Below are 27,676 nucleotides of genomic sequence, written 5' to 3'. Positions count from 1 at the left end.
TACATTCCGCAATCGTCCGTGTATCTCCGAATTTTCCCTCGTTTTTGCAGTTTTTTTACCGTCGGAATATTTTCTGTGCGAGGAGTGCTCCATGATTCCGTAAAGTATGTATGTTAACTACTGAAATGTTGTTGTTTGAAAACTGTGAACGGCCAAATTTAAGAGGACAGCATTCAGCTTTGTGTAAATGCATGTCTACCTTACCGCTTCTGACTCCATCAACCGATGGATAGTCCCGATTTATCGCGAAGTTTCTCCTGACAGCGAAAGTCAGTGTTACAAATGTATTTTCTAGTACTTTGCGGATGTAAACATGTGTAGCTTATCCGAACTTTGGTGTTTCTTTAGGCTAAAACAGTACCAAAATGTTAGAGGTCGTGTATTTGAGCTCAGATGGAGTAGTCATTTTTTGTGTTCCCTGATTTTCGTCAAATATTGCGTGACAGATGAAATAAAGATCAGATTTTTGTTTCGCAGGACTGGGGAAGTGTAAAGCTGTTTAACTTGTAAATGTTTGTTGTTATCGGAGATTTTTATGGTAGGGAATGTAAACTTATGTTGTCGATACCTCGCAAGAGTTTTCTGTAGCGTCTATGGCTAAATGTACACTGTTTTTATCGTCTGTTTTTTTCCCGTTTGCTTCGGCTTGAATCCAAAATGTGATCTTCATCGTTACCAGAACATTCACCATGACTAGTATCAAAAAACCCTCAAAATTCTCTGTGTCATTACTCGGAACGTGCCATGCAAGAGCAAAGTGTACATATTCAGAACGTCAGTTTGATCGTTAATGAGATTCAGTGTTAAGTACGAAGTATTGTTGTTGGGGACCACTTGGCAAAATAAACTTTAATGTATTCCAAGATAGATCGCACTAAGAAACCTCAGCAGTTGCCTGTTCCGTTTTTCTCGAGAGTCTATGATTAAAGTTTCAGCCAGAAAAAAACCCAGAAACATTGTTTCATAGATTTTCATATTAAAGTGGACAACAGCTATGGCGATCAATTTTATAAATATGTTTCCAAAATAATTTATGCTATAAATTGTCTAGTCAATGAATTGGTAATTATCAAAGAAAACCAGAGTCACTCCTTTATCAACAACAGAAACTCAAATGAAGAAGCATAGAGTAAATATGATTTTGCAGCATTTTCAAATAAGATAAAGTTGGCAAATAAAGAAGCGGTCTTTCAAAGAACAGTTCTACTATTTTACTAGGCCTTATCAATTACTGATGTGTCAAGTATGAAAACTACAAAGTGTAATTACAGCACATTAACACATTCTCACATTCTGCAGTTTTAAAGAGGGGTAAATGGGTTCAATTTAAAAAACCTTGGTTTGATATCATGTGTGAATAAACTAATATGCCACTAGTCCTTGGAAGAGTGTAATTTAAACAGCCATCATTATTTACAGCCCAGGGGATGGTGGGTAGGTGTCAGATGCATTGTGCTGGAAATATGATAATTTTAAGCACCCAGCAAAACCTGAAATAATTACGAAAGCAATTACACCTGTGGTACAACAGTTTTGCAAAAGATATTTTTTATGAAAAATGAAAAATTTATTTTAATATAATATTAACAATTTCACACAAAAGTTTGAACAAATTAACCAAGTTGTACTAGAAATATGGTATCTGAGGTAATTGTCAAAGGAAATGCACAACTGCCACCACTCCTGCACATTTGCAGAATTTCCCCTTTTTCTTACCTCATTTGCATATTTTTGACACTGACATGTTCATTTGAACAACGTCAAATCTTAACCCCTGGGTCTACCCGTACATCACATACTGTGACGGTAGGTGTGGCGGTTTGGGAGCTTTTGCGTGTGATGGACATACATCCGCACATACATACCGTACATATGAGGTGCGTCACGCAGAAAGGTACCTAACGACATTGTCATGCAAATTAGCCAGCGGCACTTTAGAACGTCACACCAAAGGCGACCCAATAAGTTCTGAGTTTTCCACACTGTTTTCTCTATCATTTTCTCTTCTTTCTTCATGCTCTGAATGATCGGAATAAATAATATAAATGGTTTATATAACCTAACCTAGCCTCTGTGACTCTTTATTTATTTTACACTATCTCTCATACACACATGCTGTAATTAATTAGTCAACACAACTAATTATGCTAATCCATAGACTTATCAGGGATTTTACGGGTTGGTCAACATCGCGAAAGATAGGAATGGTTACTAAAACGGGAAGGTAAGAAGCTCTCCTGAAATGTGTCCAGAAATTACCAAATTGCGGCCAGTCATGACCATTTATCCACAATCTACTGCAGCCAATGTATTTTGATGGCCGAGGAGAGTCAGCTACTCTAATTTCAAACGTTTAAATGGTCGCGAACAGTGCAAACCCTGCCAGTGCCTTGCCTGCAGTTCATGGCATGAGGACGTCCGTAAAGCAGGAAGTCGGAAGTTGAAACCTTTGACCTTTACGTTGTTTATATGTGGGCAAACTTGTAAACATATTTCCCGGGGACAAGCCTGATTTTGACTAGGGCCAAAGTTCGTGTACGTGGTTAAGCGTGGTTCTCTCAATCGGGTGGTGTTGCTAAGGTTTTGTCTGCCCACCGTCCGTGGGTGGAGGGACGGTGGTCTGCCTTAATAATTTTGCTGTATTTTTTCCCACAAGCATTGGAAATTCGTTTGAGTTTTAAGAAACATTAATTTTATATGAGGAATATTCTAGCTCGTATCCTCGAATTAAATCAGCCGATTTTCTTTGATACAGTTTTTTATATGGTTTGGAGAACTCTTTGGGGCGGCGTCAGATAACAAGTGGAATGAGACAACAACATTTCGTCCATGTAAGGAAATCATATAGCAAGTACTTCTTACGCTGGTGCAAACTCTACGAAATATTATGGTATCAAAGATGTTTTCCATGATAGTTTACAAGGTTTCTTGTCTAAATTCGCGGAAATAATCAAGAATATCTAAAAAATACTACACGTAATTATGACCACATTTTGTATGTGTAGAGGTTTTGTTTGCCGTTCCGAACGTATGTTCTACACGTACGCGACGTATGGTTATCACTGATCAGCTGATGATGGAACGTAATTACGTGTAACTAAACTTCTCCATAACTATATGTTACCGGCAGACATGGAGATAATAGCGAGTGAATAGAAATGACGGTGACTGGTTTAAAAAATTCACAGTGCTGGTAAAAATTCTCACAGGCTTCTTAACGTAGTGGCCGACATCATCGGTGATGTCAGTTTGTGTGTCGATGTTGCGAGGTCACCGCCCGGGGGTCACCGCTGACGTGACTTTAGTGACGGGCTGCACTGAGCCTCGTCAATCGCTTGTACGCCAGAAAAAGAACGGTCTGCGAGTAGTCATGTCGGGAAAAGCTGGAAAACGGCGATAGTTTGGTGATTTTTGAGCGGATTTCTGGTAGTGGTAGGCCCCTAATAACCATGTTGTCGATGAGTGTTGGCAATTTGGGTGGAAAATTTTCGAAATATCGACAAACAAAGTTGCGACAAGCGTGCTGTCGGGCAGAACATGGACGTTCCCATGGCTGTGGTGGTGACGTTAAAATCAAAACCAGCCGTAAAAGGCAGAAATCCCGTCCGAAAACACCACAGCTATGGACCCAAAGCTAGCCTAACAGTACAAACGAAGTTTCATAGCCCGTGCGCCACTTCGGGAATTTTGTGCACAAACAGTATAAGGCGCGATTGAAAATCGATGAATTCCTTAGACTAGTAGCGACCATGGAGCTAGAAACTAGCTCCATGTAGCGACCAACTCTCTTTTATTAGGCGAAAAAGTAACCGGCGAGATTAACTCTTTGACGCCGTAGAGTCATTCTAGTCATGAGCTTGGTTGCTACCGTATACCAGAAAACAACCGACTTTGACGTCAAAGGCCTGTTGCTGGTACGTACTTTGAGACAGAAAATAACGATATGTTACCGGTAGACATGGAGTTAATAGCGAGTGCAGAGAAATGAAGGTGACTGGTTTAAAAAAATCACAGTGCTGGCCAAAATTCTCCAGTGTGTGCTCCTGTTAATGTGTCACCATTGTGCCTTGAATCACGACGCAGTTTGTAAATTATACTTGGTATATACACTCCCAGAAAACGACGACGTGAAACATACATCTATATAATTTTGTTGAAAAACTCATGAAACGGCCACTCCGGCAATCTTTTTCTGCTTGGTCGGTCGATACTTTCTGGGTGGCATTTGTTACATGGAGCAGGACCATAATTAGTTATGTTAGAATTTGGCGCTTGGCAACGAAAAGCATGCGCGTTTCCAGCGTTCCTTTCGATCTAACTTCCCGTTTATTTTGAATAATGGCAGTGTTTGTTTGCGCATATCATGAATATATAAGCGTCCACTAGGTTTACGGACGTCCTCGGGACATGTTTCCCAAGATCTTCATACCATCTCCTTTTTCATTAACATCACTATCTTTCCGATGTTGACCAACCTCTGATAAGTCCACGGATTAGCATAATTAGTTGTGTTGACTAATTAATTACAGCATGTGTGTATGAGAGATATACGCCCTTGTAATGGAGTGTAGAATAAATAAAGAGTCACAGAGGCTAGGTTAGGTTATACAAACCATTTATTTTATTTATTCCGATCATTCAGAGCATGAAGAAAGAAGAGAAAATGATAGAGAAAACAGTGTGAAAAACTCAGAACTTATTGGGTCGCCTGTGGTCACACGTAACGTAGGCATGTTCGCGGCGCGGTAGAATGTTGGTGGGATTATTAATTAGGTGGAACGTCCAGTGTCGTCTGCTGCAAGCTCTTTAGTTGATAGTTCAACATGGCAGGCACTACTGATAGCGACAGCTTTTTTGTAGTCGATACTGTATTGCAAGATACAGTAAACCAGTATTCTCAGGAAATTTTAGAAGGTTCACAAGATGACAAAGTTACTATGATAGCCTGGGTGATGTTTCTGAGGGCGAGGTTGGGGTCGACCCGGAAGTTCAACAGTCGATCAACATCAATGATAGTGAAAACGAAGTGGATGAAGCAGAAGCAAATTCACAAGAACTTGTTGAGGATTATCTGCATACCTTAGATGGCCAGGATCATGCTTCACAAGGTGGGGAAGTCGACGTGTCAAGCAAGGACATAGTATTAAATACCTTTGAACGAGCTTGTGGATGTAATAACAAGTGCTATCGTCTACTGAACGTCAACCGTGTCTACGAACATCGCCTTCAAATGCTCGAGTTTGACAAAAACAAAAAGAAATTCTGGTTCTTTCAAAACTCCAAGGTATGGAATATACTGCAGACTCCACAAGACGAGGGAAGAGGCAAATAGCGTGATTTCGGTACGACTTTGAAGGCCTTGAAGTGTGTCGAACAGCCTGGCAGTTTATTTACGTTGTGGGTAGGTAAACTCAGTCATTGCAGTCAATAGGATTAATTTATAAACTGTGTTGGATTGAGTGTCATTGCTCATAACAAAGTGTAAAATCGGCTCTTCAACAAAAATTTTACTTGTGTGACAATGACAGGCACCTTTAGCTTTAGTATTTCAGAACTGTTCAGCTTGAGGTGACATTTTAAGGCCGAGTTCAGCAGCCATGATTTTTTCAAGTGGCTAGAGCGTATAGAGTCTAGCCAAAGACCTCATGCCCTTGTTGAAGTTGTTCAATGTCTGAGCCATCAAGGCCGAGTGATTATATTTTTTCACGTATGAAAATAATTTGTCAAGACAGGTTTTACGAGAACGGTAAATCATTGATTTAATTGGTATATTCACATTCAGGGCATTGACATTTGAAAAACAAAACCTTTCAAATGTCTGCGATGGATTCTGATCTACGCGTAGGTTTTAGGTTTAAAAAAGATTGTGTCAGTATCACAATTACAACCTAAATGTTATGTCAGATTAATACAAAGAAAATTATCTAGATTATCCTAGGTTCACGTCCAACCTGAATGATAATGTTATGTGGAAATCAAAATATCAGTGAACACATACATTCTGAAAGTTAAGTCTCACAGTTACATTTTTGTACCATTGATGTATTTTGTATAACTTCATTACCCTCAGGCTATAAGCAATTAAGAAATCTGAAGAAGCACTATGTTGAACACGGTGTTGTGCCAAGAAGACATGGAAACAAAGGGAAAAGGCCTCCAAATGCATTTTCATTTGAGGTAAATATTTTCAGAAAGCTTATTTTAATGCAACATTGTGATCTTGCAGAAGGACACTTGAAGGGTGTTTGGAGCTACGTACAGTTTCATGTTCATGTTTCATAATTCATTGAAAAGACATTTTTTTCATGTCCCATTATATTTTATTGTTCTACATGTATGTCATGTTTTAAAACAAGGAACTACAATTGAAAGTGCTGTAAGTGCTAATGTGTTTTGATATATACTGTTTTGGTGTGGTTTATCCAAGTTGCTATGACTATATTGTTTTTCAAAAGTACAAATGTGTATTTATGCATCTCACAGTTTTAGCATATTGCCAAACAAAATGCAAAACAATTGTCCTTCAATATATTACAGATCAAGATCTGCTTGATATTTCCAGATATACTATACAAACTCTTCAAATGTTCCACTTCAATAGTATTTACAATAACTAACTGAGTTAGATTCAGCTTTAGAAATGTTTTATGAACAGAAACCCCCTGTATATAAATTGTAATACCAGGCTGGTCATGATGTGTTTGCTGATCAATTTTTCTCCATTATACCATATTTTGTTTCAGTAACAAAGAAATATAAGGCATCTGACATGAACTGAACATTGAACTAATTTTTCATGCAAACAACATACAATATGTAAACTGTAAGAGTTTGTATTTTTATTATTCACATGTAGACACTTCGCAAGGCTGTGCAATTTATTCAAAGCTTCGCTGAGTCAAACGGTATTCCTATGGCAGCTGCCCCAAGTGGCCGTGACTCACACCCACCTGTATACTTACCTGCAAGTACAAGGAAAGAAGACATTCACATGAGCTACAAGCAAACCTGTGAAGCCAAAGGTGATCAATATGTTGGACTCACACTATTCAAGAATCTTTGGAGAGAGTGTGTACCTCACATCAAAATACTGACTCCAAGAACTGATATTTGCCCAAAATGTGAGCATTTCAGACAAAAGGTATCACATGCAAGAACTGAGGTTGAAAAAGTAGAAGCAGTGACTGAATTCTCTAGACATTTAGAGACAGCAAAACAAAAGCGTGAATTTTACATGAATTGCACAAAACAAGCAAATGAAGAGCTAGATAACCAGGTTGAAAATGATAGTGAAAATGGTGGCCCATGCTCAGTCAATTTATACAAAGTCCATTACACTTTTGATTTTGCTCAGAGTATTTTGATCCCTCATTTATCCAATCAAATCAGTCCATTTTATTTCTTATCTCTCAGGAAAATTCATTTATTTGGTATCAATAATGAAGGTACACCAAAGCAGGTGAATTACCTCTTGGATGAGAGTCAAACAATTGGCATAGATGGTACAAACTCTCATGGACCAAATACTGTAATTTCCATGTTACACCACTATTTGAGTACATACAGTGTTGGTGAGAAAGGTGCTATTTTTCATTGTGATAATTGTCCTGGACAAAACAAAAATAAAACAATGATACACTATCTTTTGTGGAGATGTGCTGTAGGTCTACATGATAATGCCACATTAGCCTTTATGGAAGTTGGTCACACAAAGTGTATAAATGATGCTTGTTTTGGTTTATGAAAGAAATTGTATAGACGTTCTGATATTTATAGTTTAGCTGAATTGGTTAATGTTGTAAATAAATCAGCAAAGTGCAATACTGCTGATGGATATCAATTACCAACAGATGATGCACCAAGATTTCAGTGGTATGATTGGGTGGATTTTTTCAGTCAGTTTTTTTTACCACTTCGAGGTATTTCCAAATTTAGTGTTTTTAAGTTTACCAAGTCAGAGCCAGGTGTTGTGTTTGTGAAAGATCAACTAAACAGTGATGAGGTAAAGTATGATCTCAGAAAGAGGGATGTGCAATTGCCTTTGAATTCACAACATTTACCAGATATGCTCATCACACCTGGTTTTAATGTTCAAAGGAAACGGTATTTGTACAGTAAGATCAGACCGTACATTCCAGATCATTTGAAGGATACAACCTGTCCCAGGCCATAGAGTATTTTCAGATGTGTCCTGGACATCACATGAAACTTTATCTAGTTTTAGATAGCAGTGTTTATTACAATTGAAATGAATTGTAATCAGAGTATCTGAGTGTGTTCAAGATAGAACAGTATTGACAGTCATTTTGTAAATGAAAATTACTTTTCTGTTTTATTTTATTCAATTCTAGTGAACTTGAATGGTGATATACTGGTCAAAGGTTTATTGAGACAGTGGTATAATGTATGCATAGTGAAAATGTACTACACAACGTCTTTACGTGTACCATATTATGTCTTTACATGTGTCACACCTTATATTTACTTGTATTGTCAGATGAATGAGTTTAATCTTCATACATTTAGAGCAGCATTGGTTGTTTGTCAGCGTACACACGTACACACCAACAATGGCAACCAACATCAGGGTCACAGGTATGATCATAAAGTAAAATGTTGAAATTGACTTGACTAATCATAAACTGTATTGTAAAATTTGAACAGTTGATGTACTCATAGTTTCAAGTATGAGTTTTGTTCATTGTGTGATATTTAATATAGGTCTCAGACCAATTTAAATGTATAACTTGTCTCTGTCAATTTCTCATGGACACACACACTCAAACTTTTCCTTAATTTCCTAAACTTTTTCTGATGAGGCTGAAAGTTGTATTTCAGCTAAACTTTCATGTGGGCAAATGTTGTGTTTGACCAAGAAAGTACATTCAACTGAAACACATATTTTCAACATTAATATTTCCAGTTCACTACATGTGTTCAATACTTACTCTTTGTGGAATTCAGACAGCCTGCTACAGTTTATCACAAACACAAACAGTGAACAGCTGTCATTGACCTTGATGTGATGGGAAGGAGTTACACAGCGCCCTCTATACATCGAAAAGTGTTTGTGAAGACTGTCACAGAATCAATCATCTACACAATCATGTACATTTGGGGTCATTTCATCCATTTCATACTCATAAGTCTTGCACATAAAACATCAAGTGCTAAATCACTTATAAAAGTACCTATAAACATCAAGGGAGAACAACACACTTGACTTTCAGTTTCCATTCACACTTTCAGTGTTAATCACATCAAATTGGGAATGAAAATGCATCCTCAAAGTAAAAACATTAGCATTATCTTCACATGACTAGGTGTAGTATATAGTTATTTTGAAATTGATTTCTCTCTTCTCATAGCTGATATGAATTAAAAAATCAAATACCAAGTTTTTATAAAGCAAGAGTTGTAGGCAACCTCAAAAAAGTAGACCTGTGCCGCTGTAATGATAATGGAATAATCCTGATAAGAAAATAATCACTTTATACTGCATTACATTGGAATAAATAAAGGAAATAAATCTATGGCAAAGGATTTGTTATTCATAAATGATTTATTCACTGAGCTGACCACTTGGTATCTGATGTAGCTTCACCTTGAGTAAAGAAACCATTATTATTTCTTAATGATTAACTTAGGGAGCCAAATTTTAAGGTACATTTTTGCCAAGTTAGGGAGCCCTAATCTTACAAAGAAACATATCTTATGAAAGCTGAAAAAGTGCATTTTTATAATATACAAAAAACTCAAAATTGATATTTTTGACCATTAGGTACCTTTCTGCGTGACGCGTCTCATATATACATACATACATACATACATACATACGGTACATGACTCACCATATAAGCTCTTTTTGGTGTGTATATACATACCAAATACGAGCTAAAAATGGTCCAGGTACTAATTGACACTTGTTCAAAAAAGTAATGCAAGACTTCAGTCTGATTGAATCTGGACAGCATTTCACGATGTCACTCTGTCATTCCTATGTCTGTGCAACTTAAACCTGCATAGTTTCTTCAAAAGCAGCTCAAAGTTGGGATGCCATGTGTGCAAATTTTCGTCAGACATCAGCCATTTGTCAAGTATGGCCCATAACACTACCCATTAAATCAGAAAAAAACATGCATATGCGTATGTTGCATCACAAGTGAGTTTTAGAGGACAATCTTGATGACCGCATGTATGTAGACAATGTTAATTTCTCTACGCAAGAAATTGAAAAAGTTGTCAGAAAAGCTAATGCTGGTAATAAACTAGAATAATTCTAGTTTACTTACCAGCATTAGCTTTTCTGACAACTTTTTCAATTTCTTGCGTAGAGAAATTAACATTGATAAAACCGTTTTAAAAGTAAAAACATTTATCGTATCTTGCAAAAGGTTGACTTGGATGAACAGATCCTTTTTGAACTGGATTTAGAACTATTTAAAGAGAAGCCTTTGTTACATATACTAAACAGAGTGGTTGGAAAATACGAAACATACACCTTCATTACATACTTATATGAAAATTAAATCACAGTATAAAGTTGAAAAATATGTAAATTTTAATTTAAGTGGTCATCAATTGTCTTTGTTAGCTAAACTTTATGAGTATTTTACCCCTCAGTAAAGGGACAGGAATGTTTAGAACTGCATGATTATATCTGTAGAATTTGTGATAAGAACGTTGTGGACAATGAATGTGGCTTTATATTTATATGCCAACAATATTTAGCAGCTACAGCAGGCATATTTACATTGGAACAATTTTGGACACATTTTGTGAAAGATTACTCAATAATACACTTAAAAATACAGGTTTTCTGAGGCAGTATGGCAGTTTGCAAAATTTATTGAAAAACTTTATAAACAAGTCATTGACAATGACATAGTCCCTACTTGTAATAGGAGTATCAGTCTTGATGGGGCAGGGAAATGTGGTCATTAACAGGGCTTGACAATTTTTTTTCCAGTTCACTTGTCTTTCGGTTAAGTGGATATTCAATTTCACTTGTCCTCTCAAAAGTTCACTTGTCCTCCATTTGTAATAATCAAGACCAAAATATTTGCGATGAATTCCGTAGCGGCTTTCAGGGCTTTCTTATTTTGGTAATTTTCGCCAATGTTGACGCCAATTTATCTCAAAAGTTTACATTGAAGTAGGCCTGCATACGGTCTGTGTGTTCCCGGCGTTATGGCCTCCACCACAAGAGGCCGTATAACACCAGATACACACAGACATGTACGCAGGGCTAACATTGAATTTGAAGGCACATATCATACATCGGATTAACGTGTTTGGCAAGCATAAATGCCGTCGTAAAAAGATCGGTCAGTTTCTGTCGCTGGTCGTCATCATTCAGTTCACGCATTGCGAGTGCATGCAATCGGGGTGTTGGCAAGTGTAACCGTATCGGGCTCAGCGGGACCCACAAAATTTCCACAATCATTGTCCCTGTCACGATCTCATCTGCGATGCGCCAAACGGTCCAAATGCAGTTGACTAAACTCGTGAGACCTTATCGATTCAACGTGAAACATGTCGCATCTGTCAAGAAAAGCATTTCACTTGGTTTGGCCATGGAGGTACCTGTAGTCTCTTCCTACCTCCATAGTTTGGCAATGGTGGGGTATTTGAGACACGACGTAGAGAACATTTTGGAACCGTCATATTTCAACCAAGGCCACTGTGCTTTCCATTTCGGGAGATAACATCTACAGCGTTTTTCCTCATCATAACGCTTTTGTTTAGATCTTTTGTCAGAATCATCGTTCTAATCATCACATTGAGTCGTCAATGCTCAGACGATCCCACTCACGCTGGCCCTAGTGGCGCCGTCGTAAATCATCACAACGTAGTTCCTCAGAGTTGCACAATACCCATCATCGTAAACTACGCGCCTCTTTACGGCAACAGCTTTGCTTGATTTTTGCGTAGGTCTGCAGAGTGGAAATTACGCTCCGGCTTGCAAAAATGCACAATGCCTTGTTTGCGTTAGTGGAAATATTACCGTAAAATACTCATATTTACAGTGATCACTCCACAAACTATCTGCCAATAATGTTCGTCTATCTAGCGAGGCCGAATAAATTATTTTGAAGTACTGTGCAGTCGATCACCCATGATTGGGTTTTGCTATTTTTTACCTAATTTGTTGGGGCAGAGCAGTCAGAATACAACAAAGAAATGCTGTTTACGCCAACTTTTAAGCGACTTTTTTAATTTGACGATGAAACAATTTCATGTGGATCATCAAAAAATTGCAACATTGTGTGAGTCGGCAAGTGAATCCCAGAAGAACGTCACAATTGTATCTGAAAAAAAGTCAGTGATTGACATTTATTTTGTGTGAACGACAACGCAAATCGGGCGACACGTGCACAAACCGCAACTTAGGTTCGCGTTGATTGTGCTAGAAGTTGTATAAACAACTTGTTTATTTTGACTTGCCCGAACGTAAATTTCACTTGTCCAGGGCGTCGGGCGATAGGAATTGTCAAGCCCTGCATTAAGTAGTATCACTGGAGTGTATATGTTGAGATCTATGGGCACATAGGTCTATGTCGTTGTTCCCAATTTGAAACACATGAGGCATGTCTAAGTTATGGTTCTAAATCGGGAAAAAAGATCAGACCTGTAGCTGTATAAGCCAGCCAAGAAATACATATGTGCATAATAAATGAGGTACAAGATGTGACATCTTAAGGTCTAATATCCTATCAAAATTAAAGCGTATAGAGCTTGTGGTTACTGAGTTAACTTATGCATATATATGTATAATCAAGGTCAAAGGTCATTGAGGTCACGTGACATTTTGAAAAAAAAATTGTATTGCTAATTATTCCCTATATGCCAAAAATCAGACCTCTAGCTCTATTCGCTTGCCCAGAATTAGATATGTACATAATTAATGAGGTAAAGTGTGTTTTGTCATAAGGTCTGCCATCCTACTAAATATGAAGGACATAGCACTTGTGGTTAGTTATTTATTGGCATAAACATATATTTTAGGTAAAAGGTCACCGAGGTCACATGACATTTGGTAAAAAAAAATTTCTATCCTATAGTTATCCCTATGTACCTAAAATCAGACATCCAGCTCTATTGGCTTGCTCAGAATTAGATATGTGCATAATTAATGAGGTACAGTATGTGGCGTCATAAGGTCTTCCATCATACCAAATATGAAGGGTGTACCACTTGTGGTTACTTAGTTATGGACAAATATGTATATTTGAGGCCAAAGGTCATTGAGGTCACGTGACATTTTGTCAAAAAAATTGTATCGCTAAGTTATCCCTATATACCAAAAATCAGACCTCTAGCTCTATTGGCTTGCTGAAAATTAGATATGCACATAATTAATGAGGTATAATATGTGGCGTCATAAGGTGTCCATCATACCAGAAGGGTGTAGCACTTGTGGTTACTGAGTTATAGACAAATATGTATATTTGAGGTCAACGGTTATTGGGGTCACGTGACATTTTGTCAAAATGTCTGATATACCGTATTCCTCCGATTCTAAAACCCCGCCCGATTATAACGCCCCCCAGGATTATTTCATCGATTCGTAATTGGCTGTTAGTTCGTTTATAACGCCCCCCAGGGGGGTACACCTAAATTCTGATCGGAACAATAGAGCCATTGTCATGTAATGAGACAAGGATATTCGAGACACCTACGTTGCTTATGAAAGTCACAAATAAGTGCCACAGTGAAGTATCAAACCTCAAAACAAGCACACTATTATTTGGTGTTGGAACATTTCAATCGGGAACGGTTCTATCGTTCCTAGCGATAAAATTCCACTTGGATTTCGCTATGTAAATGAACATTAAAAGAGTTGGATTTTTGAGCGTTTCGATCTAGTACAATGCCGTCTTTTCGTCACTGTCATTTTGCTACCGTCAAAATAAGCAGATTTTTAAACATCTTAATCAAGTACGAATCGAATATTTCGATGCCATTTGGCTACCATAACATGAACATTACGATAGTCGAGTTTTTGAACGTGTCGATCAAGTACGATTCGCTCATTTCACGTGGTGAAAAAATCATTCCTTTCCACGGGTATCGCGAATGTGCTCGACGGAACTGAAGACATCATGATTTCAGAGGAGATTCCGGTACTCAATGACAACTTATCAAATGAAGCCGTAGGACTCGTGTTTGATGACAAGGGGGAAGATGACGATATAGACTTCGAAGGGTCTGACTTCGATGAAGAGGGCAATTGTATCGACAAACGCGACATCCGAAGTTTCTTCCGCGCATGAACTGAAAATTCTTTGACTTTCTTTCGTTTATGTTTTATCAATTTTGCACATAGTTTTTCTCATGTAATGTATTTATTGTTTGAACGGCGTTTCTTGCTTGTGTGTGTCCTTTTCCTGAACTAGTCCCGGCAATGAGCAGGCGATAGTGTAACAGATTTTCAAGATCATGCATGCTTTCGAAGTTTTGCGAGGGAAAAATACCAAACTTCATAAACGGCCCTATACACTTACAGTTGGAACAAAAACGTGCATGTTTGTACCATATTCCGAACAGTTGATCATAGATGACTGAATTCCACATCAAGAGACATTTCGTTCATCAATACAAATAATAAAAAACTTCAAAGATTTATTGCCAAAAATTCAATCCATCAAATCGTAAGCAGATTGGCGTAGCAATCTTTTGTCTCGGCCAGCTGATGTTTCAACACTTTATCAGTTCGAGCCACAGTCCCTCCACCAGGGACCATGTTCGAGCCTAGCGCCTGCCTGTTCGTAGGATCACATTTCATTTCGAGATTGAAACTACCGTAGGAGCAAAATAATAAACTCACAACATGTAATTGATCGTTTATTTTAAGGAGTACGCTAATTGAAAATCGTAAAAAGAAAACATCGGACGGACACCACACATGCATGTGCTGAACAGAACTTTGCCCTGACCACATGCACTGACACCTTTGACCTATTGCGTGAATTGACCAATCATAGCCAGCGGAACTTTAGGGACTTTCCCTTTACTCATTGTCTGACCTTTGCGGCCATGCTATGGGGAGCTAGCTGCTGCTGGGGAGCGCAACGAAGTATCGTGGTGATTATCTATACACGAAATACGAACATTTATTGCTATCGTATTGTTTGGCAAAAGAGGGTATGGCAAATACGCTAAATTTCAAAACTTGTAGATCTCCATTAATTTATACTGTACAGTTTCGACTGCCAGTATCGACACAGCATGGCCATGAGTCGATATCACAAAGTATGAGTTGTCTGCAGCGCTCGCGTGAATAAAAAAACATTGGCATAAAATTCGCATAACATTGCATTAATTAGCATAAATTAACTACGACGTTCGATTTCGCGGTGACATCCGTTTATACAGCCCCCCACATCTTTTCCGTCGCCATTGGTTCTGAAAAGGGGGTTTTAGAATCGGAGGAATACGGTAACTGCATGAACGGATGGACGAACGGACGGACGGACATGACCCAATCTATAAGCCCCCTGGACTTCATCAATAGGGACTAAAAACTGTGTCACTGCATCCTTTTTGCAATATGAATACAATGAGAAACTAAATTTATATTTTTCTTGGCCTTATACATGGGACTCTACAGAGAACTGACTTATACATGGGAGTCTATGGAGAACTGCCTTATGCATGGAAGTCTATGGAGAACTGCCTTATACACGGGAGTCTATGGAGGTGTAAACTAAAAAGTCCTCTAACACGGCCAAATTCGATCGCATTGTTAAACAAATCGATGTGCATCTGTATGGGTAAGGGTACTATCCTTGTGCAAAGTTTGATTGAAATTGACCGGGGCATGTCTGAGATATCTGCGTGAACGAACTGACACACGCACGCACGCCTGCACACACGGACATGACCCAATCTATAAGTTCCCCCGGACGACTGATGAAAAGAATTTTTATACATGTATGCCCTTGCCTTCACTCTGCACTCACTTTATTGTATATTTTAAGCTTTTTTCACATATCTTTACTGTGGTGATTTATTTTATAAAGTCATGGGGCTAGGCAACTCATAGAGTTGCAAGTGAAGTCACATTATAATAAACAGTTACAACTAAGCCCTTGGTGTCGGTCGCACCAGGGGTTAAGATTAGAAATTTTATTTGTATCGATTGATGATTAGTAATAGTATAGGGTAAAATTAGAATTAATTGTTACTTGTGCAACACCACTATGCCCAGTTTACCCTCTGATGAAAATGGTTTACACATGTACATGACGTCAGACGAATAGATTTTCTGTTTAATGTGTAGAAATGTTGGACATGAATTGGCAACTTTAACCTTGATAACAACCTATTGTGTTGAGCAAGGAATGTATTATGCCATCATTATCGTTGCAATAGTAACTGCACTGCCCAACTTTCAATTGCAAGCTGAAAGCTAGCGATCCATCAAAAAATTGGGAAATTTTGCATCTAGTTACTGACACAGAGGACGCTTTTCTAAAATTCAATACCAGTACTTTTAGCGTATGTCCTCGTTCATATGCACAAAAGTTTTCTCTTTTTCTATTTTTTAGCATGATAGTAACGATATTTTGTGGCAATGACGAGAGCAAGCATTCAGACTAACGCATGTACATGAATGTATTTAGAATGGAATCTCTATATACCTAAGAATTTGAAAAGTTGTACTTCTGGTTGTTTACATGGAGGCGGCCACCTAGACTACTTTGTCACAGATTCTGTGAAATTGAAGACGTCATCTACCACAAATCCGACTCGACATGTGTGTTTTTCCCAAAAAAAGAATGTCTCTGTTCCAAAGAAAGTGAGAAATTTAGTTCAAAATGATTACTTTTGATCACTTTTGAAAGCCGGATTCCTTTACTACTGTGTACCCCCATTTTGAAAAAAAAGTGTCAAAGTGAGACACTATGCTCACATTTGGTTGCACGTGGCAAGCCAGAGAGAGTGTATACATAATGTTTAATAGCTTTTATGGACCTCGAGCTTGTGATATTCGTAGTCAAGTGCATTTGAAAAATCTTTGATGCACTGTTCATTGAAGTATGAAAAGGTTGGAAACTGTTGCAACTGTTGATCACACACACTTAGGCAATACCATGCAACCTAGTAGTACCGGTATATCATAATTAGTGACAGTGTTGGCGCTAGGAATTTTTTCCTTGTAGCAACAGTCTGTTAGCGTGGCTAAAATGATCATTTTTTTTTTAGCCACAAGCAATTTTTATTAGCCACACCTAACAAATCAATTCACATACAAATTGCACAAACCCTATTTTCAATAACCTTTGGACTTTATTATCCACATGTTTGGCCAGGGCTGTTGTACATACACATTAATTCCTCGACAGATAAACTGCTTTTATAGCCATAGGGGAAAGAAGTCAGTCCCCTGGGGTGGGGAGGGAGTTTTTTGTGCAACGGTTTACCTCATTTGATTTTATTAATTTTGACCGTGATATTTCAAATAAAGTTCAAGTCCAAACCGTCTGACTGCTTTCTTTGTTACTACAAGTAATTTTATTAATTTTGACTGTGGTATTTCAAATACAGATTTCGACTCCACACCGTCTGACTGCTTTATATATTACCGACAAGTCCTTATATCCTCTCCAACTTGTGTATGCGCCACTGTAATTGCTCCGAAAACATTGCCAACTTGCTTATCCGCTGTCGGTATCAGCGGATTAAGTGATTGAGTCAACACCACAGCCGTCCCACACGCATTAAAATAAGGAAAGGGTTGAAGATCACAGACACAGTGTCACGATGTCGTCCGTAAAAACTAGTGGACGCTTAAAATATTCATGAATTTGTAAATAAACAGGTAGGTAAACAACTTATTATTCATAAATAAACGATAAAGGAGCTCCCTAGTGACCGGCCATTGAGAGAAATTACTGAAAAAAGTCGAAAACCTGAAAGCAACAACCTCGCGACCGGTCATGTAGGCAAATGTTGGCAAATATTCAACACTTTACACTAACAGCCACGACCTCACGATCGGTCGTTGAGAAAAATTACCAGGAAAAAAGTCAAAGCCTGAAAGCCATAACCTCACGACTGATCATTGAGAAAACGTCGGGCTAAATTCAACACTTTACAGCCACGACCTCACGACCCATCGTTGAAAAAAATTACCAGGAAAAAAGACTAAAAGTCAGATTCAAACCTTGAAACCGTAACCTCATGACCGATTGTTGAGAAAATGTCGGGAAAAATTTAACACTTTACGGCCACGACCTCATCCGTCCGTGGACAGAAAATGAAGTCGAATACCTGAAAGCCACGGTCGTTGAGAAACATGTCGTGAAAATTCAACACTTTACAGCCACGACCTGGTGCGATCGGTTGTGGAGAGAAAATATTGGGAAAAAATCGGAAACCTGAAATCTATGACCGTGGACGCTTAAAATATTCTCGTGGAAAGAAACTGAAGCTCCTTGTCTCTTATGAAATCAACTAGGCTACCGTCCGACCGATCAGGAGAGAAAATGTAGAAAAGTTAAAAGTCAAAAACAACAGCCATGTGGTGAGACAGCTCAGAAAAATTAAAATAAATCTGAACAGCCTGAAGGAGAACAGCAACGTTACAAAATTTTTGATGACATAGATTTAGTTCCTGACTGCATTTTCCTACCCTAGGACTTTAAAAAGCTAAGTCCATGCTTTTAGCTCATTCATATTATGTTCTGCCGTCGTTGAGCTGCGTGTTTGAAGAATGATAATAGTGGAAAGTGCATAAAAATACAGCCAAAATATATAAAAGTCAGTGTGGACCCTCTGTTGTGTCGCGCAACAACATAAACGCAGCCGCTGACGTTTTTACAAAGCTGTCCGTCTTTGGGGAAAATACTATAACTTACGCTTGACATGGACGTGGAAGGGAAAAACACACTAACATTTTAAATGAGAACAGGCAAGAAAATGTAAGCAAATTCGTAAGCCTGGTAATACCGGGGGTAATACTAGGAAGTCTAAGTCGTGTTCCTTGCCATTCAAGATGTTTTTTTGATACGATGTGCACATGGTGGAGGTTCTTTTGGAACAAGTCATCGTTGATGACACAGTCCCCACTTGTTAATGGATACTTTGATCACAGGTCCTCAGAGAGGATAGAGTCCTCTTCATTAGGTCTGTGATAAAAATACTTTTGAATAAATTCGCTTGATACATGTCTGAGTTGTAGTTCAAGACATGAAAAAATCGTAATAAAATTGCCACCATATTGGATCGTATCACAAAACAAATCAATGTGCATATGTATAACGTAGGTCAATGTCCTTGTACCAACTTTGATTAAAATCGGTTGAGATATGCCTGAGTTATGGCTTTGTACATGAAAAAATCATAACAAAATGGCCGCACAGCAGCCATATTGGATCGTATCACAAAACAAATTAAGGTGCATATGTATGACATAGGTCAATGTCCTTGTACCAAGTTTGAATAAAATCGGTTGAGATATGTCTGAGTTATGGCTCTGTACATGAAAAAATCGTAACAAAATGGCCGCGTGCGGCCATATTGGATCGTATCAACAAAAAAATTGACATGCATATCTATGACATTGGTCAATGTCCTTGTACCAACTTTGAATAAAATCAGTTGAAACATGCCTGAGTTATGGCTCTGTACATGAAAAAATCGTAATAAAATGGCCGCCTGGCAGCCATATTGGATCGTGTCACAAAACAAATCGACGTGCATCTGTATGACATATGAAGTAATCCTTGTACCAAGTTTGAATGAAATTGCTCCAGGCATCTCTGAGATATCTGCGTGAACGGACGGACGGACGCACGCACGGACGCACGCACTGACGCACGCACGCACGCACGCACACACAGACATGACCAAACCTATAAGTCCCCCCGGACGGTGTCCGTGGCAACTAATAAGCTTACAGTAGGTGAGAACTTCGTTGGTATGGATAGTCGCTGATGTGTTATCGGGGAAACCGGGCAAACGAGTCGGTCACAGCCCGGATGTAAAAAATAGACTTTTTTTGCATCAATGGTCAAAGTCGATGACGGTGTGCTAAGTTTACGATACACGCTAGATGTACAGTGACGATGCATCGACGGTGGCATAGAATAATACAGATAGTGTATAATACTGACATACATCAATATTGCGCTGCCTGCAGCAGTGTTCGTTCGGTTGATGCTGTCCGAGCCTCGCTAAAAGGAGAAAAAAATTCTCCTTTTCTGTGGCTGAAGAAGCTACCACCTCGATTGATCAAGGAGGTTTGTGTAGATGCATGTGCCAGATGCGAGAGGCAACTTTCTGAGAAACGTGATACCTCACCCTTCAGCTCTTTCTGTGCAGAATTTTCAAAAGATTTGTTTATGTTCTCAAACTCATCGTTATCAACGTTTTTGTGGCAAAAAGGATAAAAATTGAATCCTTGTTTTGATTTTGTAGGATTGATTAAAACCAGTCTTGTAGCGTGCTAATATAGAATGTACGAACTTTTCATTTTATAACATCAAGGGAAATATGTTTACTTCTGGACTGGAAATAAAACAGGTTTGAGGTCAAAGGGTTCTACTTCCGACTTCCGCTCTTACGGACGACATCGGACCATGACCGACTCAAAAATGTAGGTTGGTTTTCTGGCTCAAGATGACCATTTTAGACGGCGTACTTTGGCATGTAACAGTTCATCGGTATGGCGATGCTTTGGATAGTCGTTAAATTTCGATTGACTTCTATATCTGCTCAGATTTGCGTTTTTTTGTGACACTGTGTCTGAGATCTTCAACCCTTTCTTTATTTCACTACATGTGGGACGGCTGTGGTGTTGACTTACATAAGCTAATCTGCTGATACACTCAGTCATTAACAAGTTGGCAATGTTTGCGCAGCAATTAGAGTGGTATGTGCACTGGTTGAAGAGGAGATAAGGAATCGGAAACACAGTCAGACAGTTTGGAGTCGAAAGCTTTATTTGAAATATCACAGTCAAAATTAATAAAATCAAATATTAAAGGTAAACCGTTGTACAAAGAAAACCTCCTCCCCACCCTAGGGGACTTTCATCTGCCCCCTGTGTTATAGCTGCAGATGATAATTACCAGGAGCACGGTAAAATTCCAGGTCCTTTGTGAAAGTTGTCTGTCCTTTAATTAAAAAAACATGTATTAAACAAAAATTGGTCTTAACTCCGTTCAGATCTATATTTCATAAATGCTGGTGAATAAATGGACCCCTCTCTTTATAGACAAGGACAAAAAACTTCTATTTATTTCTAACTGTTATTATGACACAAACAACAAATAGAGTTCTTGAAACAAAACTTGCACAACATGTCATGAAAAATCATGAAAGTCATTGGCCATAATTGTTCCTCTTTTTTATTTTTTACATGATTTAAACATAGGGCCAAAGTCCCTGAAGCTACTATAGACATGGATACAAAATTAAGTATTTCCTGACTGTATGAAATTATGTCACTAAGGTCATCCTAGGGACTTGTAAACCAAATATTAAAGCTGTCTGATCAGTGGTTTTGAAAAAACAAGCGACTCAACACTTGACAGAGTTTTGCTGTGTTATGTAGAGAATAACCTTTTGTGACACATGTATTGATGGAGAAGGTGGATATCTTTGATAGCTCATTTCAGGATGGCCTGACCATTGTAAGTAAGTTCTGTTGAATAAGTTGAGACTGTACGTACTCAGAGAAAGCACACTGAAGAGACAAATGTTTGAAACTTAAGAAGTTCAAGGTCATCAAAAGCATTATAAGGAATCATGTAACACTTTCATTGCACTGTTTACTCAGATTGCATAATTGCTATAAATAGCACATGAGGAATCTTACAGCCCAGCTTTACCATAAAAACCCTATTAATTTGACCACTCTTTTAATTGACCACTCTATTTTTTTCCTCAAAAAGTAATTTTATTTTATCCTTACCAAGTCAACGATAAACGGCAATTAGAACTTTCTCTATCTCTATTTATTTGACCACGCTATCATGACAAACTATTATGAGCAATTTCTTTTAGATAACATACAGGGCACAATAAATGACAGTTCAGAATATGTCAAAGTTGGGATTCAGGAAAGTGGCCTTATTTTGGCTTTGATGATTTCCTAATTAATTCAATTATTTAAAATCATATTAATTATTTTCTTTCTGGGTGAATTGATAGGGTTTATACAGTACAAGAATTACATACAATGTAAGTCAAATTTTGACCAAAAATGACAAAAAAATTCCTTAAAAATACAGATTTGCATATTTCATCACAATTTGAACAAATCTAAGTTGGGTTATCCCTAGGGACCTGTATACCAAATAACAAAGCTGTCTGACCAGCGGTTACGAAGAAGAAGATTGTTTACCAAAAACACCTTTTTTGGCATTAATTTGCCTATTTTCAACAATATCAAAAAATTAAAAAAAACAGTTTCTCAAAATCATATTTTTCATCTACACAACAAATATCAAATCAGTAAGTACTGCGGTTCTCAAGATATTTGAGTGGACGGACGCCTCACAAACGGACATACATACATACATACATACCGTACATACATACATACATACATACATACAGACTGATGCCGGACGCCGGACGGATAATCCCAATAGCTTCTATAGACTATAGTCTATAGTAGCTAAAAACAGAAACCTTTCAAACCAAATTTCAAAGCATTTTTGTCATACAAAATTGTTATATTTACATCTACAGATGTAAGAGTTTTGTGATTAGAAACCTGACCTTGTTGGATTAACCCTTTTCCTGCCAAGTCGGTGAAAATCCGCTTGAAATTCGGTGTAGCCAGAATATAAGCACTGGTGACCGTTATTCTCCCAAGTCGGTGGAAATCGGGCCTTTTTACCGCTTTTTAGCGGACTTGGCAGGATAGCATGGTGACGTTTTCTGGCGGAGTTGGATGTACTTGCCTGGCACTATAGAGATTGCTGCCGAACTTGACCAACTCGGCAATGCTAATCTAGAAGGCTACCTCTTGCAAACGACTTGGCAGATGGTGCGAGACGAAAGTCACTTATTCAGTTGTGCATGACTGAAAATGAGAACGTATTTTTGACGGGACGACTTGACTTGTTCCTCCGACGGAACGGATATGAACGACTCAGAAATACCATTACAAACTGGTTTCCGACGTACTAAGCTGGGCTTCAGCTCTGCAAGTTCAAGCCAGGCAACGTCCTTCACCGCCTTGGCCGTGCCATTCAATGGACGTGGCTTTAGATTTCTTATTTATTCCATCGTCCGAAGTATTGGCTCTGGTTTGCAGGCAAACCTATCCTCTTGACGACGCATTGGTAACTACGTACGCTGTTTGCGTACGGAGAATTAAAAAGGGGACATGAGGTCAATGCTACGGGGATACCTCCTGCACTTAGCAGGGACTGCTTTTGTTATGCAAACCAGCTAGCAGTAAAATGGCCGCCAGGCATGTGGACACATGGATGGCTAGAACAATGGAAGCATATTGCGTTGTAAGCGTGTATCGCAAAAGTGAGACTAATGACTTGGGTGTAGTGACTGGTTATCACTAGTTAGCTGCAGCCAAAGCCATGACGGTACAAACCCGTACCTGACTGAGGACCACTCGATTAAGTCGGTAATGAACGGTAACACTCGTAAGCCAACTCCCAAATGAGCTGGCTAAACTACGTGAAGCTGTGCTTCAATGGCTCAGTCGTTAATACAACGGCAAAAACATAGTTTTTGTGCTACACTGCCAAGTCCTTGAAGGTACATATTCAATTGACCCTACCCTGGGGAAACAGAACAGGTTTGCCGGTGCTGCTGCAGCCCTAGCACGACCCCCAGGGTCTCTGACTAACAGATGAGTGAGGTGATGTTTGTGCCTAGCGGACGTGCGCAATACTGAAGGAGTTTATTTCCGAAAAAATAAACATGAAACGGCAATAAAATGACGCACTCCCAGGAGCAAACAAAGCCGGTGACCTCAAATTTTTTCTGCAGTAACCCTTGAGCTCCTTCCCCTGTCTACGGGCATGTAGAAATTATCGAAGTCTAACACCTATAAGTACGGCTAAAACTACCCTGAAAATGGGCGATTTCTGCCAAAATGCCTGGCAGGATAACATGCAGGAGAGCCAATCTTTTGCAGGCACATATTATGGGGCCGTTTTCTACTGACTTGGCAGGATAACGGACAAGGGCGCTCGGCAGGAAAAGGGTTATTAAGCAGCAAAGTTTACTGTCTATACAGATGACACTTATTACGAATATACTTAATATGTTATCCTGAACCTTGTAAATGAAATGCTGGTTTTTCACAAGATCTGTATACCACTTCTTGGAGATTCACTCATGGTGACTTCAATGCAACCTTCTTGTAAAATATAGTATGTTGGCTGCCTTGCCAAGACAATCTAACCACTGTTTACTGAGATTTTCACTAAGTTTACTTTGTTGCTCATTAGCATTTTATTTGGTTATGGCTGACTTCATTTGAACAAACACTCAATTACAGTTGAGCATGTATCTACCACAAATACACACAAAATGTGCAGCAATTCTCAATTCTCAATTTGTTGCAATTGGACCATGGACTTCAAGAATATCATATTTGGCACATTTTTCAATAAAACAGGCAAAACTTTACCAGATCTGTACCCCAAAACTTCTTTTAAACACAACATATAGATGTTTCCATGACAATTTTTTTGTAAAACAGTGTGTCAGCTGCACTGGTTAATATTACATGTAACAATAACAAAATTCAATCTTCTAATTCACTCATATTTACATAGCCAAATTTCATCAATATTTTGAACTTAAAAACCAAAAGTTGATACCTGCTACCTGGTATGTAATTCCTGAACACAATACCTTAGACCAAAAATTGAAAAAACCTCAAAAATACGTATCAATTTTATTCTTTACAACAAAAATATCACATACATTGTCCTTCCCAATATATGTACCAAATAACAAAGTAATAACTCTCTCAACAATAGAAATATTGCAGATTAAGTAAAATTTATTTTTTTTCTTATTCTTTTATCAACATCTACAAGATTCCATTCTGAGGAAATTATTAAAGCGCAGTAGTCGTCACGCTGCGCATGCTCCTGAGGGGGTCCCCCCCCCCATTGACAACATATCCGAGAATGCCGCATGAGGTTACGGGTTGATTATTATGTTTGCGATATTGCTGCTGATATGGCGGCTGATTTGTCACAAGCATACCAACTTACCAAATCTAACATGCAATAAAAGGTCAATTAATCTAAGTTAAATATCTGCTGAATATTACAGTAATTACACGCTAGATTGAGATCACATTTGATCATGATTTTCTTGAATCAGTTGAACGGGGCTTGCTCGAGCCATGGAGCTAAACACTTACCCGTACGCGTGTACCGGTACTTGCTTTAATACGACCATTCCTTCACGTTTCCTACGTTCCTTCTATTCACTTTCTGCCGCCATTAAAACTAGCCTTTGCCCGACATTGTTTTCACAGTTTATACAGTTACATCTCTCGGAACAGCCCCTTCTGATCTTAATGTAAGAAAATGTGAAAGAGGCTCCCCCCTTACTATCCAAAATGTTTTTGTGTCGAGTTTGTATTTGATTCGTTTTCGATATGTGTTCCTACTTTCTTATCAGATTGTTTGTGTTAATATAATGTTTGTTTCGCTTCGGATATATGTAGGGAAGTTTGCATAAGTGTGTAGGGTAATGTTTTGTTTGTGTGGGGAAAGCTTATTTGATAGAGTGGCCCTATGACGCTTGCGTTTTGAAACCCAAGTGTGGTCAAGTCGCAGTGTAGATTCTTTCCTCAGTTTGTGTTTGTTAAAATTTACTTTAATGCATTTTAGTGTTCTTGCTCTTCGAGTAGCAAGGCAAGTATATCAATGTTTGGGTCTTGTTGTGAGTCCGTTTGGTGTTCCGGTTTGTTTCTTCTCTGTTGTTTTTACTTCTGTAAATTTTGTTTTGTCTAGTCTTTTAGATTTTTGTTTGTCTTGTATGCAATGATTGGTGATTCTGGGAATACATTCCTTAGTGTTGAATCCTTCTCCAGTTCAGCCCCAATATTTCAAATGACTTCCCCTAAGATCTTTTGTTTTGATGTGTGGGCTGTATGTTGTGCTGAAGATGAGTTCGTTTGTTGTTTCTTTACATGTACCTGTGCGGTTTGTTAGTGTATTTCAGATAATATGGTCTATTTTTGCTGTTAATTTCGTGCTTTCGTTGTTTTTGTATTCTCTGTCGAGTAGTTTGTATGTAAAGAAAGCGACCTTTCTAGTAAAGTCGTCATTGTTGTTACAAGTGCAAGCGTATCAAAGGATTTCGCCTTTGATAAAGCCATTAAAAGTTGGCGTTGGGTGACACAATTCTCTATGTAGAAATTGGAATGTGTCTGTTGGTTTAGTATGTGTTTTGATGTCAAGCATATTTTCTTTGTAGAATCTTGCACCTTTGAAAACAACTACATCAAGAAATGTAATTTCTTGTGTTGACCTTTGTTGGGTGCATTGTGTTGATTTTTTGGATGAAGTTTGTGAGTTCAGTTTTTGTTCCGAGAAAGATTGCAAAATATCATCTCTGAATCTTTTCCAGAAATTAATGTTGTTGTGGTGATTTACGATTATGAAAAGTAATGTTGGCTATTTCCTCTAGCAAGGCATTTCATCCCATGCTGCAGTCTCGGGTTTGGCAGAAATATTGCTTGTTAAATTCAAAACTGTTGTGTTTAAGAATTACTGATAGCATTTCTATTAATTCTTCAGTGGATCATTTTTTGATGCTGTATTTTGTTTTATGCGAGGTTTGTGAGTTTAGTGTTTCACTGACTAGCCGAATTGAGTTGTGTACATTGACACCACGTCGAGTGTCAAGAGAAATGCCTGTTGAGGGACATTTGTCTTTTCTATTTCTTGTATGAAATTTGTTGTATCTTTTATATATGTTGGTTGTTGCTGAACTTGTGGTTTTATGAAGTATTCCAGGAATTCTGTAATTCTGTAAGTGGGACTCAGTGGAGCAGCCACTGATTATTGGTCTGCCTGCAAATTTTGAGTTTTCAGGTGGTGGTTTGTGAATTGTAGGCAATGAGTACCACTGCGGAGTATGGACATTTATGTTTTTGGATCAAGATACTTATAAATATCATGGTCAATGTGTTTGCTCTCGTACATTTAGTTTAATAGTTTGTGTACTTTTGTTTACTGTTTGTTCTGTGTCGTCACCGTCTAGTTGTGTATGATACTGAGTGTTGCATAATTGCCTTTCCAAGGTTCGTAATCTTTTGTGTTGACAATGACGATGCCCCAAACCTTGTCAAACGGTTTTATGGTTGATGATACAGTCACCATACAAGCACTCGCATACTCGCCCAGCAAAACTCTTTAACTCAGTATGTACGAAACTTGATACAAGCAACCGCGTAATTCCCCCAGCCTAATTTGGTAACTAAGTAAGTACGCAACTTGATACAGGCCCCCGTGTACTTGCCCTAGCCTAAATCTGTAACTAAGTAAGTACGCAACTTGATACAGGCCCCCGCATAGTTCCCATAGCCTAACTCTGTAACTAAGTATGAAGGCAACTTGATACATACCCCCCTGTAGTTCCCCTATTTGTCTCAAGTCTAACTCTGTAACTATGTAAGTACGCAACTTTGTACAGGCCCCCACGTAGTTCCACCAGC

At 38.4% G+C, this 27,676-nt stretch overlaps 1 protein-coding gene and 1 long non-coding RNA gene across 3 annotated transcripts in view; one reads left to right on the top strand and one right to left on the bottom strand.

The window, feature by feature from the left end:
* LOC139132394 (glutathionyl-hydroquinone reductase YqjG-like) overlaps positions 1-27,676 on the bottom strand; it is an 87,479-nt gene that overhangs the window by 54,140 nt on the left and 5,663 nt on the right. The window lies entirely within an intron of this gene.
* Positions 4,952-8,740, top strand: LOC139132395 (uncharacterized). The gene is made up of 3 exons (XR_011552270.1): positions 4,952-5,401; positions 6,071-6,177; positions 6,857-8,740. It is a non-coding gene; the product is annotated as an uncharacterized lncRNA (long non-coding RNA).

The sequence above is a fragment of the Ptychodera flava genome, chromosome 5 (assembly GCF_041260155.1).
Source record: "Ptychodera flava strain L36383 chromosome 5, AS_Pfla_20210202, whole genome shotgun sequence".
In the NCBI taxonomy this organism is placed as follows: Eukaryota; Metazoa; Hemichordata; class Enteropneusta; family Ptychoderidae; genus Ptychodera; species Ptychodera flava.
Note: the sequence above shows the minus strand (reverse complement) of the source record. Positions and strands in the feature narration are given on the sequence as shown.